This window comes from Argiope bruennichi, chromosome 5 (genome assembly GCF_947563725.1).
Source record: "Argiope bruennichi chromosome 5, qqArgBrue1.1, whole genome shotgun sequence".
NCBI classification, from domain to species: domain Eukaryota; kingdom Metazoa; phylum Arthropoda; class Arachnida; order Araneae; family Araneidae; genus Argiope; species Argiope bruennichi.
In genome coordinates, this window is record NC_079155.1 from 33,809,485 (window position 1) to 33,822,970 (window position 13,486).

Below are 13,486 nucleotides of genomic sequence, written 5' to 3' on the forward strand. Positions count from 1 at the left end.
TAGATTTGTTTTTCAATTAAAATCCAAATTTTACTCAGAACAACAATTGTAGTCACAAAACCACTTACCAGATTAATATATTTAAGTTCATTGTGTTTTTGAGTTATCGCGTTTACCTGCTTCTGAAAATACAGATCGACAGACGGTCAACCCCTTGTTGAATTTGTCTCAAAATTTGATATATACTATCTACATTATAGATATTAAATCTGTGTGCCAAATTTTATCCATCTAGTAACATCTTCCTTCACGTAATTATATTAAAATAGACAGTGAGACAGGTGTTCTTTGAATTGATTTAGCTCAAAATTTAATAGAAATCTATGAATTTACTGTTAAAGACCGTACCGTATAGCTGATTTCATCCATCAGCTCAAAGAGTTTTTGAGTTTTCTATATCACAGCCTTTGTAAAGGCGGATAGACAAACAGATAGACAGACATAATGCCAAAAATGGGCTTTTCGTACTCAAGATGGTCTAAAACCTAGGAATTCGTCAAAATATGGAATTCGAATTTTTATTCTATTATAGAACTTTATCTATACCTTCGTATACGAGAAAGTAAAAAGAAAAAGGAATTTCGATAAGGTTTTTGCCAATAGAAAGGAATTTGGACAAGGAAAATTTCTTTTAAAACGTAGATATTTTTGGGTATAAAAATTTATTTTGCACTGCGCCTCAGCGCCAATTGATTTTCTTAGGCTTTATGGAAGAGAAAAGTGCATTTCTACTTCAGGAAAGTAAAAACGAACGATATCATCCCCTCGTACAATAAAAATTACTAATGGTAGCTAAAAGGAATGACGGCCCTTTTATAAAAAATGTACACCTATAAAATATCACTCATTAAATCCTACTCCTCATACAGACATTAAATCCTCATTAAATCACCCAATAGTTTTGATGGACTTGAAATTTTGTCGGTAGAATAAGAGAAAGAATGAAAAAATTATTACGATAGGATTTCGAATAAGGAATAAGAAGGTGCTTTTGCTGCGATTATATCTTTTCTTAATACAATGGAAACAGGAAACTAAGACTCACTGCTAAGTGGGTAAGTTCTAAGAGTCGTAAGAGACAAGTGCAGAAAGTGACACGAATCTCTACAGAATTAGTACTTTTCTTAAGCTCTAAAACCGTATGCAGAACAAACGAATATGAAAAACTATTCATACAACATTTTTACTACCCTTATGGGAAACAGTTCACATTTTAAAATAACGGTTACTTTAGAAATGTTATGAAACACTGCTAACTCAGACGAAAAGACAATTTCCATTAATACAGACGGTTTTATAATAAGATAACCAAAAAATTTTGATTCAGAACAATTACATAAATTGGGAACAAAATTCTTTTTTTATTTACCTATGCACATATTAACTTTCAAGAGAGTTTTCCCCAAACAGAACAAAGAATTCTGATTAAAGGACACCTGAAACATCTAGACTGATTAAGAGCATCTGATTATTTTACCTAAAATAATTACTGCTGTTTGCTTTTCTGATGAGGAACGTGTTACAATAAGTTACCTGAAAGTTCTATTCAGCAGTATATTTTATTATTCATTCATATTTTATCTTCAATATTTCAAGAGTAAGCAAGATGAAAGCAACTTAATAATTCATTACTCATATTTATATATAAATAATTCAGCAGTGAGAGCAATTAGACTCTCTGATAATGAAATACTTAAACAAATTAAAAAATATCTTCTTCACTCCAAAGTTTGTAAAGATTTTTGTTATATACATACAATGTAAACACATACATTTTTAAAGCAGTTTCCTGTCCGAAGAGAGAGACGACACTTTGAATTTTTAAAATTTCGCTTTTTTCCATCCTGAGAGGCATGCATAATTTACATATAAGCAAGAGGCGACAAGGTACATCACTCTGAAGTCGCAAATGATTTTCTCGATCTTATGTACCATGAGATTTTGATAGAGATTTCTTTACAGGTGTCTATTTAGGTAAGGTAATTATAGGTATCTTCTAAAAGAATTTGTTTATCTTGACAAATTTTTATTCCTTCACTCGAAACGTGAGAACCGCTGACTTAAGAATTTTTCATAGAGGTCGTGCAGCATTAATTAAATAAAAGATGGAATTGTATCAAGAAATAAGAGAACATTTTAGAATTAAATTGATATGGGTTAAACTAAGATAAAAATGAATTAGGATTAAGTAATGGTATCTCTTAATCTAATTAAAATCCTAATTAATTTCCTAATTTTTATTTGAATTTAACCCATATTAACTTCATTCTAAAACGTATTCTTATTCCCTGATCCAATTCCTATTTTTTTATTTAATTAATTCTGCACTCGCTTTGTGAAACTTCTGATTTCAGTAGGTCTTAGATTACTTTATTAGCGAAGGGATAAGAATGCTTATTGTCTAAAACATTCGTTTAATGATACCCAAACTTACCATTTCTAAAACTACATGTGTCAAAAAAATCCCCATCAAAATCTCACAGTAAAAGCCACTGAAGGGAAAACTTCTGCTCTTGTGCACTCACTTCTACTCTTGTGTCACGATGTAGACTGATGTATTTCTTACCAATTTAAATTTTCGAAAGTTTCTTTTTATCGTCCACGCAATTGCTAATATTGGGTGAGGATGTAAGGCATAGGCGATGCAAATGCGCAGATATGATGAGAAATTGAATCGTTAATCAAGAACAAAAGTTAGAATGAAATACAAGATAAGAAATGTATCAAGGGCAACACGGTGAACACATTCATTTTTAACTTGGGGTTGAAATCAGCGTGGAACCTAAGAGGAATTATAGCGTTTTCCGCAAACAGCATAGAACAAATGTGAAAATATACTTTATTCAATCGAAATGCTATAATAGACTATTTTTAATAAGATGGAAAACCAATGCAAAGCTGTGAGACAATATAAATTATTTTTAAAAAAAAGTGCGCAATAGATGAAATTAAATCAAATATGGAAATACACTGGAAATGAAAAATAAATAAATTTAAAGAAATGGCCAAAAACGGAAAGAACAATAAGAAGTACATACATCTTTCCTTTGTGGACAAAAGTCTTTATTAGGTGTTTACGGTATATAGAATTACGAGATTTTGGTGCCTATTTATGGATGAGAGGAGGCTAAGAACTATTAGGAATCTGCAATAAAGATGATGATAAAGAAATTACTTATGAAATAAAATTATATAAATTGGGAAAAATAAACTTTTTATATAAAAGTCAGTCAACTTTTATACAAAAAATTATTATTTTAACTTCCTTATATATATAGTTTCTCAGTCTCTTAATTATTTCACCGCCATTTTCAAAGTAATTTTGTTGTACTCTTGTTCAGTAAAAATGAATTTGTTAAAATTTACCAAAATTTTAATTTGTTCCATGTATAGTAAAGGAAAAGGACCGGATATGAAACTTAATTCCACGAAATATAATCCACATACATCTAGGGTAGCTGCAAATTATATTATATGTAACTTTCAGAATTCAAAGCCCTTTCCCCTTCTGTTTGCGTGGAGTGGAATTTTGATGAAGAATATAATTACTGAAGTGCCATCATTCTCGTCCCAAAAACATTTAAAATGACAAGGGTGCCCCATATAGTCCAAAAGTTACTTTAAAATTGGGTTTTAATATGATGATTTAATTATAAATATACACCTATAAAAAATTTAATGCTATAAATGACTATTACTTCTGTTGGGAATATACAAAAAAAAATCTTCTAGGGAAACGTAATTGAGGCTTACTCAATCTTTTTACTGACTTAGACGCATATATTTTTAAGTTGAGTTAATGGAATATATAAAAAAGAATATAATAGTTAATATGCAAGAATAATAGACTAGGTTAGATCCTAGCACAACCAACCTCTTGGCGTCTTTTTGAATTCTCGCCAAACGAGTGGCGATAACGTCGCCAATGTGGCAACCTAGACGGATTTTTTTATATTTATTTTTAATTAATTAATTTAATTTTATTTTTTATTTTTATTTATTTATTATTTTATTTTGTTTTTATTTATTTATTATTTTATTTTATTATTATTTATTTATTATTTTATTTTATTATTATTTATTTATTATTTTATTAATAAATAATCAACCTAGACGGATTTTTTAAAATTTTTATTTTATTTTATTTTATTTTTCATTAAATTTTTTATTTATTTATTTATTTTTATTTATTTATTATTTTATTTTATTTTTCATTAAATTTTTTATTTTTTATTTATTGATTATTTTATTATTTATTTATTATTTTATTTTATTATTTATTTATTTTTTTATTTTTATTTATTTATTATTTTATTTTATTTTTCATTAAATTTTTTATTTTTTATTTATTGATTATTTTATTATTTATTTATTATTTATTTATTATTTTATTTTATTATTATTTATTATGTTAATTATTATTTCTGGTCTTCAAGTATCGTTTTTTAATTGAAAAATAATAACAAATTTTCAATTCGTAGTCAACTTAGCGAGATTTCAAATAAGTCGCCAAGAGGTGAGCCCATCTAGGATTTTACCATAGACTGTTAAACTGAGTTAATATAGTTGGATGAAAAAAAAAATCAATCACCTTAACATTCTAAATAAAAAATAATTTAAAAAATTGTTATATCTAAAACCTGAATGAAAAAGTAGAATTTCACAGATGCGCCTCCCCCCCCCTCCCGTCGTTGAGATGAATTTTGATAATTTATTGACGGGGTGGCGTTTTTATATAAATTTGATACCTTAATGGCAATTATTTAAAAAATAACACCTTTTTCTCATTTTCTTTCAAAAACTTATTTATTGAGAATATTTAAGATCTGAATGAATATTTATTGAGGATATTTATTATTTTTACACATAAATTCAGAATTGGAAATGGGTAGATTAAAATTATTTCGGAAAAACTCATCTTTGAAAATTTTTGTAGAGTTATAAAACTTTTATTCAGCATGATATTTGAACATATATATATATGTTATATGGAAGAAAATATTCGCGTTTGTCAATTGCTATTTCGCTTGAAAAATGGGATCGTTATATGAAACTACTCAGCAGTCACGGCGATCATTCAGACATATAGAAAACTGAAATGCCACTCAAGGAAATACTTGCCCATATTATCATATTTCACCTGAAGTAGCTTTATTTTCTGGGATATAAAAGGAATAATGTCATATCTCAAGTATCTTTTAAAAAATATACTCCGAGAATAAGTCAGTTTGAAGTATGATCCATCTATGAAGAGAATGTTATGAGCTTTCGAAATCTTTCTCAGAACTAATATTGTCTTTGCGATGCTAGAAATCTCAATACATCTGAAGAATTCCCAATGACTCAGATATTTACAAATGAGATATTACATTCCTGCATTCGTTTATCCTGAAGCACAGTAGGAATTCATTATTTTCAAGGATGACAAGTTTGGCTCATATAGGATTTACTGAGTATTTTGTCGCACTGCTTACATGAGCAAATCACTTGATTTTGCTCCTGTTAATCATGTCTGGAATGCTCTTTGATATGTAACTGCAATGTGCCATTACCAAAAGAAATCTATCCATTACTTTTTGTTAAACTCCCTTGTTTATATTGCTTTTTATGTCTGCTTGGAATTTCCGATTTCGCAACTATGAACAAAAACGTCTATCTAAGAGATATGTAATGTTAAATTGCAGCATGAAAGCTGTTGAATCTTTGCTAATTTCTGATTGGTTGCCTGAAATGAAATTATACCGAAAGTGAGAGTATTTATAGAAACTGGCATCTTGTATTCATGTGAATATACATTTATCAAAAATATTTTCTACTGTATAAGAGATGCGATACTGAATTTTTTACTTTCTCGTATACGTAGTACAGAGAAAGTGTATTTATCTTCAAAAAATTCGAACTCGAGATTTTGAATAAGCTTCCTATTTAGACCTTCCTGAGTTCGAAAAACACATTTTTGTAAAATGTCCATCTATCTCTCTGCAACAAAGATAAGTCAAAATGGTTTGAGCTATACGGTTGAAATTTGGTATAAGGTCTTTGCACCAAATTTGCAGATTTTTATCAAATTTTGAGTAAAATCTGTTCAGAGGAAGTCCATCTGTCCTGCTGTTTGAAAACAAGTTATTTTGTTAACTATAAAACGGTGAGAGCTAGATAGATAAAATTTGGTGCACGGATTTAAGATTAATAGTATACACGATTGTTAAATTTTGAGCCAAATAAAATAATGTACTGATTGTTTGTCAATCTTCATTTTCAGAAACATATAAACCGAATAATTTAGGAACTCATTGACTTAAATATATCAAATTTGGTTTGGGATTTTGTGACTGCAAGTGCTGTTTTGTATCAAATCTTTGTTTCTATCGGTTGGGAAAAACGGGTCTAAAATTCAAATTCCATTTTCGGATTCTTTAACGACATAGCACTCTCGCCAAGGATTACACGGTAGATTCAGTAAAAAATGCTACATTCATGCCAAAAAATATTTATAACTATTGTTAACATACTAACCAACAACATGAACAGGTGTTAAGTTAACATTAACATACTAAGCAAAGCGAGTATACGAGAAAGTTTTGTGGAGACCACCCTAGCTAGTCTAATTTTAAATATTTAATAAATGGTTAGTTGCTTTTTAATCTTTTGAACTCCCTTTGGCAAGCTGTTTTATCAAATAAATGATTACATGTCCTCATAACTGTCAATGCATTTCATCAATGCAAAAATGTCAAAAATACATTAGGCAAGATGAAACATAATAAACTTTCTCCTTTCCAGCATGGCATAAAGTAATTAGTGAAATGACTTTTTTCCGTATTTGATTCATTCATTCTTTCAAAATGGATTTCAAATTCCTCCGCCAATGAGTTTCAAGAAAACACGATGTTCCAATTGGAGATACCTGAAGAAATGAGGATGCATAAATAAGCTGGTTGTCACTTCCTCGAATCCTACAATAATGGTAGTTTAGCTTTTCTGTGTTCATAACAGATGACGAGTCATTCCACTGTACTAGAGATCAGTACACAATAAGAACTGTTACGATTTGATTGTAGAATCCGGGGATTGTAGATCGCGATGAATCGATCATTCAATGCACCTGTGCTAAGGCACGTAGGGGAAATTCTTTGATTTGCTGTCACGACCACAGGCATTTATGAGCCGTTTATTTTGAAAGTGGGATAAATCCATTTTTGAAAAAAAAATGGAGATAATGGTTGTTATAGATAAAACTTGTTATGATCTTTTTATGCGTAAACAATTTAAAGTAAAAAAAAATAATAAGATTCTAGTATTTTGGAGATGGAAGTTTTAGCTCTTAACAGTTTCGAAAATGTGCTTATTTTGAAAGTGGTGCAAGTCCATCTTAGATTGAAATGTTATATAACATATATATGAGCCGTTTATTTTGAAAGTGGGGCAAGTCCATTTTTGAAAAAAAATGGAGATAATGGTTGTTATAGATAAAACTTGTTATGATCTTTTTATGCGTAAACAATTTAAAGTAAAAAAAAAAAAATAATAAGATTCTAGTATTTTGGAGATGGAAGTTTTAGCTCTTAACAGTTTCGAAAATGTGCTTATTTTGAAAGTGGTGCAAGTCCATCTTAGATTGAAATGTTATATAACATATATATGAGCCGTTTATTTTGAAAGTGGGGCAAGTCCATTTTTGAAAAAAAATGGAGATAATGGTTGTTATAGATAAAACTTGTTATGATCTTTTTATGCGTAAACAATTTAAAGTAAAAAAAAAATAATAAGATTCTAGTATTTTGGAGATGGAAGTTTTAGCTCTTAACAGTTTCGAAAATGTGCTTATTTTGAAAGTGGTGCAAGTCCATCTTAGATTGAAATGTTATATAACATATATATGAGCCGTTTATTTTGAAAGTGGGGCAAGTCCATTTTTGAAAAAAAATGGAGATAATGGTTGTTATAGATAAAACTTGTTATGATCTTTTTATGCGTAAACAATTTAAAGTAAAAAAAAATAATAATAAGATTCTAGTATTTTGGAGATGGAAGTTTTTTAGCTCTTAACAGTATTGAAAATGTGCTTATTTTGAAAGTGGTGCAAGTCCATCTTAGATTGAAATGTTATATAACATATATATGAGCCGTTTATTTTGAAAGTGGGGCAAGTCCATTTTTGAAAAAAAATGGAGATAATGGTTGTTATAGATAAAACTTGTTATGATCTTTTTATGCGTAAACAATTTAAAGTAAAAAAAAAAAATAATAAGATTCTAGTATTTTGGAGATGGAAGTTTTAGCTCTTAACAGTTTCGAAAATGTGCTTATTTTGAAAGTGGTGCAAGTCCATCTTAGATTGAAATGTTAAATAACATATATATGAGCCGTTTATTTTGAAAGTGGGGCAAGTCCATTTTTGAAAAAAAATGGAGATAATGGTTGTTATAGATAAAACTTGTTATGATCTTTTTATGCGTAAACAATTTAAAGTAAAAAAAAAAAAAATAATAAGATTCTAGTATTTTGGAGATGGAAGTTTTAGCTCTTAACAGTTTCGAAAATGTGCTTATTTTGAAAGTGGTGCAAGTCCATCTTAGATTGAAATGTTAAATAACATATATATGAGCCGTTTATTTTGAAAGTGGGGCAAGTCCATTTTTGAAAAAAAATGGAGATAATGGTTGTTATAGATAAAACTTGTTATGATCTTTTTATGCGTAAACAATTTAAAGTAAAAAAAAAAAATAATAAGATTCTAGTATTTTGGAGATGGAAGTTTTAGCTCTTAACAGTTTCGAAAATGTGCTTATTTTGAAAGTGGTGCAAGTCCATCTTAGATTGAAATGTTAAATAACATATATATGAGCCGTTTATTTTGAAAGTGGGGCAAGTCCATTTTTGAAAAAAAATGGAGATAATGGTTGTTATAGATAAAACTTGTTATGATCTTTTTATGCGTAAACAATTTAAAGTAAAAAAAAAAAATAATAAGATTCTAGTATTTTGGAGATGGAAGTTTTAGCTCTTAACAGTTTCGAAAATGTGCTTATTTTGAAAGTGGTGCAAGTCCATCTTAGATTGAAATGTTATATAACATATATATGAGCCGTTTATTTTGAAAGTGGGGCAAGTCCATTTTTGAAAAAAAATGGAGATAATGGTTGTTATAGATAAAACTTGTTATGATCTTTTTATGCGTAAACAATTTAAAGTAAAAAAAAAAAATAATAAGATTCTAGTATTTTGGAGATGGAAGTTTTTTAGCTCTTAACAGTTTCGAAAATGTGCTTATTTTGAAAGTGGTGCAAGTCCATCTTAGATTGAAATGTTATATAACATATATATGAGCCGTTTATTTTGAAAGTGGGGCAAGTCCATTTTTGAAAAAAAATGGAGATAATGGTTGTTATAGATAAAACTTGTTATGATCTTTTTATGCGTAAACAATTTAAAGTAAAAAAAAATAATAATAAGATTCTAGTATTTTGGAGATGGAAGTTTTTTAGCTCTTAACAGTATTGAAAATATGCTTATTTTGAAAGTGGTGCAAGTCCATCTTCGATTGAAATTATATTTGACCGAATATATTACGGAAAAATTTAACTCCGGTTGCTCTATGGTGAAGCAAATGTGGCCGTTTGATATCATGACTGAAATCTGGGGTGTTTCTATCTATATATCTTTGATAATGAAAATCAGTGATTGTATAGTATTTCATAAATAATAAAAAGTATGTCTTAATTTTGTGTTTCGATAATAATATGTTTACTTCCAACACCTATCGTTCAGTCTAGTGACAATGAAATAAATATCATTGACCAGAATTTTTTGTTGTCAGGACATTCAATTTTACGATCGTGATTTTGGAGTGGTAGAATTGGCAATCCGAAAACTCAGTTCCTTGTATATTCCCCAGGATTACTATAAAGTAATACGAAATTGTCGAAAACATAATAAATGTTTAATACATGAAATGAAACGCGATATTTATTTTCAACCCAACCTCTGGAGAAAGCGGTTTTAAAAAGATATAAAAATGCCGATGGAGAAACCGTGAATTGTTTTACTATATGCTGGATCAGATTCACAAGGGATGCACCATACAAAATGTTGAATAAAACTTCGATAGAACGAGATTTTGAATTTAAAATTATCGATTTGTCAACACAACGAGAAAGGTAAATAATTCCAAGTAATTTCAGAAATATAAAATTATCTTTTATGTATGATAAAAAGGAGATTTATTATATCTGAAAAATGCAAGGGCATGATGGATTTATTACTATATATACCTCCTGTTCATCATGAACATTTTAAAATGTTAAATACTGAGTAAAATTCAATTCAATTTAATTATACCTACGTATAAACTGAAAATGTATAATTTCATTGAAATTCTTAATAAAACTGAATTGTTTCTTTTTTGTTATGTTATATTTTCTAAAAAATATTCTTTGTTTTGTTTCACTTTTTATCAAATATATAAATAATTATAAATTTTTGAATAGTATTTTATTTTCATAATTAAAAAAATGCTGATGAAATTGAAATATTTCCTAATTAGATTAATGTTTACAATAATTCATTAATTTTGAAAGTTGAGTCAAGTCTATTTAGTTATAATAAACTCTTATTTTTTAATTCAGCACTGTAAATACTATTGGATTATTAACTTACATTATCTGGTACCTCAAAATACAAAAAAATATATCTATTAATACTTATCAATATTTTTAAATTTATTGAAATGAAAGCCTTTAAATATCTCGCAATAACAAAAAATGGAATTTCCTCATTTTCAAAATCAACGGCTCATATATTGAATGTTGTGATAAGTATTTTTTTTTATATAACTTTCTTGTCGCACACCAAACTTGATATTATGCTTCAGTGTGTCACAAATTTGGAAAAGCCAAATTTTCTTAATTTGAATACCTAGCAAAATTAGGGTATTAAGTTAGGAAATAATTCGTTTTTTTTTCAGTTGTATAAATTTTAATTTTAATTTCTTTGAACAGCTTTTATTTATCTTTTCTAACTAAAACTATATATATTAGTTAGAAATACAGTTCTATAAAATGTATTTTAAAATTTCTCATTTTCTTTTCTTTCTTTATGAAAAGATATGAAAAGTAAAAGATTGGATAAACTAGTTTAGGTAGAGTTCCGAAGAATTGTTTAGATTGTGCTGGAGATATCATGTGGATGGAATAAAACTTATTCAATTCATTTTATACAATAATGTTGAAAGAAGAAAATTAGTATATCTTTTATAATTTTGCAAAGTTTTTTTTCTTTCTTATTTTTAAGTACATAATAATAAGCATAAGAAATGACAAAACTATTTAATCATCTTCCAATTTTCTTTGAAGACACTTGTCCTCCCACTCCGCCACCACACTCTACTACACGCAAATGGGAGAAAAGATACTCCCATATTATTATTCTAATAAAATAAAGATATATTAGATATATAATAATATAAATAAAGATATATCTTTTCAATTTTAGAGTTTAAATTTATAGATTTTCCAGTTATCTGTTGGTTTTAAAACTTCCGTTTATTGTATAACCTTTTGTTCTCAATTTATTGCTTTTTATCTTGCTGAAAATTTAATCAAGTATTTCACATTTATAGTTCTTGATTTCAACGATTTTAAAGATATTTTTATTCATTTACGTAAAGGACATTTATTTTAAAAGTTCATATATATATTTAAAGTTTATATTTTATGATACTGTGATCCTGTTTATCTACCATGTATTTGGCGCAGCATATGACTCTTCAATCAATCAGCCAATCAATCCACTTTGATTTTGTCTTTAAAAACATTTCTGTCTGGTTTACGGAACAAAAGAAAGATATCTTTTTCAATTAATGTCTATTTTACCAGTAAAAGGGTATTAACAAATATTTTATTACTTTGCAATATGAATAATAAGAATGAATGATACAAACATAAAAAATAAGCCCTAGAATAAAACAAAAACAAAAGAATATAAATGTATGTTGGAAAAAAAATTGTCTGGTGCATTTACTATGTAGGAGATATGGGATGGAAAAGAGTTAACATAAACATTAGAACACTACGGAATGTTTTTTTGTACCTTAACTATATTTCACTTTGGAACAAATATTTTTTTTTAATCCTCTTTGTTAATAATTTACTTGCTCTCTTTTAACTATAGGTACTTAAATATTGTATGGTTTGGATGGGTATTAAAATTATTTTTTTCTCAATACAACCAAATAGTAATCTCAAAGATTATTCAGATATTGAAAATTAAAATATTAATGCATATATTAATGCTTAGATGTTTTGGTATTTCAACAAAATAAAAAACAATTTTTCAAATAAATTTTCATTTATACTTTATAAAAGGCATTCATTTTAATAAAAATGTAATTCGGATAAACCTTTCCATTTATTTATTTTTTTGTTTATTTTCAATTAATTATTCATTCGTCCTAAGTATTCCCGGATTTAAATTACGATTTTAATCAAAAATGTTTCGAATTATTTCTTTTAGAAAAGCTGTTGTAATATGAAAAAATTTAACTAAGAATTTTTTGTGCACTGCATTTGAAATTCATTAATTATCTTTGTGAAGCAGTAAATGAAAAGTTCAGGCATGCCTTTTATATGTTTTATTTGTTTAAACATCCAAAACATGAAATACATAGAATATATTTACACATGTTCATTACATCAAATATCTTAAAAGATACGAAAGCTTTTAACAAAAAAGGAATTACAAAAAAAATTCTCTTTTTAGTAAAAAATATTCAGAAAAATATTATTGTTTATATTCTCTTAAACAACTGATAGATTTGGAAACTTCAATTAATTACAGCTTACAGTAGGAATTCTAATTTTCTTTTTAATTATGAATATGAATTATTTTATGCTGCTTTTTCGGATGGAAAGCAATGATTCTTTAATCTTAGAAACAGCACAAAAGTAAGCAGTATGTTTATCAAAAATAGAAACAAACAAACAAACAAAAATAGCACTGAAACACTTATCACTGCGCACAGACATTATATTCCTGTAATATTAATTCCAACATTAAATCATTAGATTAATTTGTTTTACGAAAATTAACACCTGCCAGTGTCATAGCCGGATTATTAAAGGGGAAAGAAATGCTTACAAGCTCTGATGCCTAAAGAAATTTTACTATATTTTTAGAAAAAATTCATTTTGAACTTGTACTGAATTTCCGAAAGTATCCACTGGGGTTTTACCAAATTAAAATTAAATATCGTTTAAAGTATTTAAAATTTCAAGTATTCTAATAACATTCCTTATTAATTATCTATTGCAAGTTTTATATTATGCTGTTTCGTAATTTAAAAAACAACAACGCGTCTTTATTATTTAAAATATGTTTGACTCTGTAATTAAATAGAATTTAGATTGTGTTAAAAAGTTATAGCATTTTATTACTTTTTTGTTTAAAATTGCTTTTAAATTTAATTTTTTATAATGGGTATTTTAAA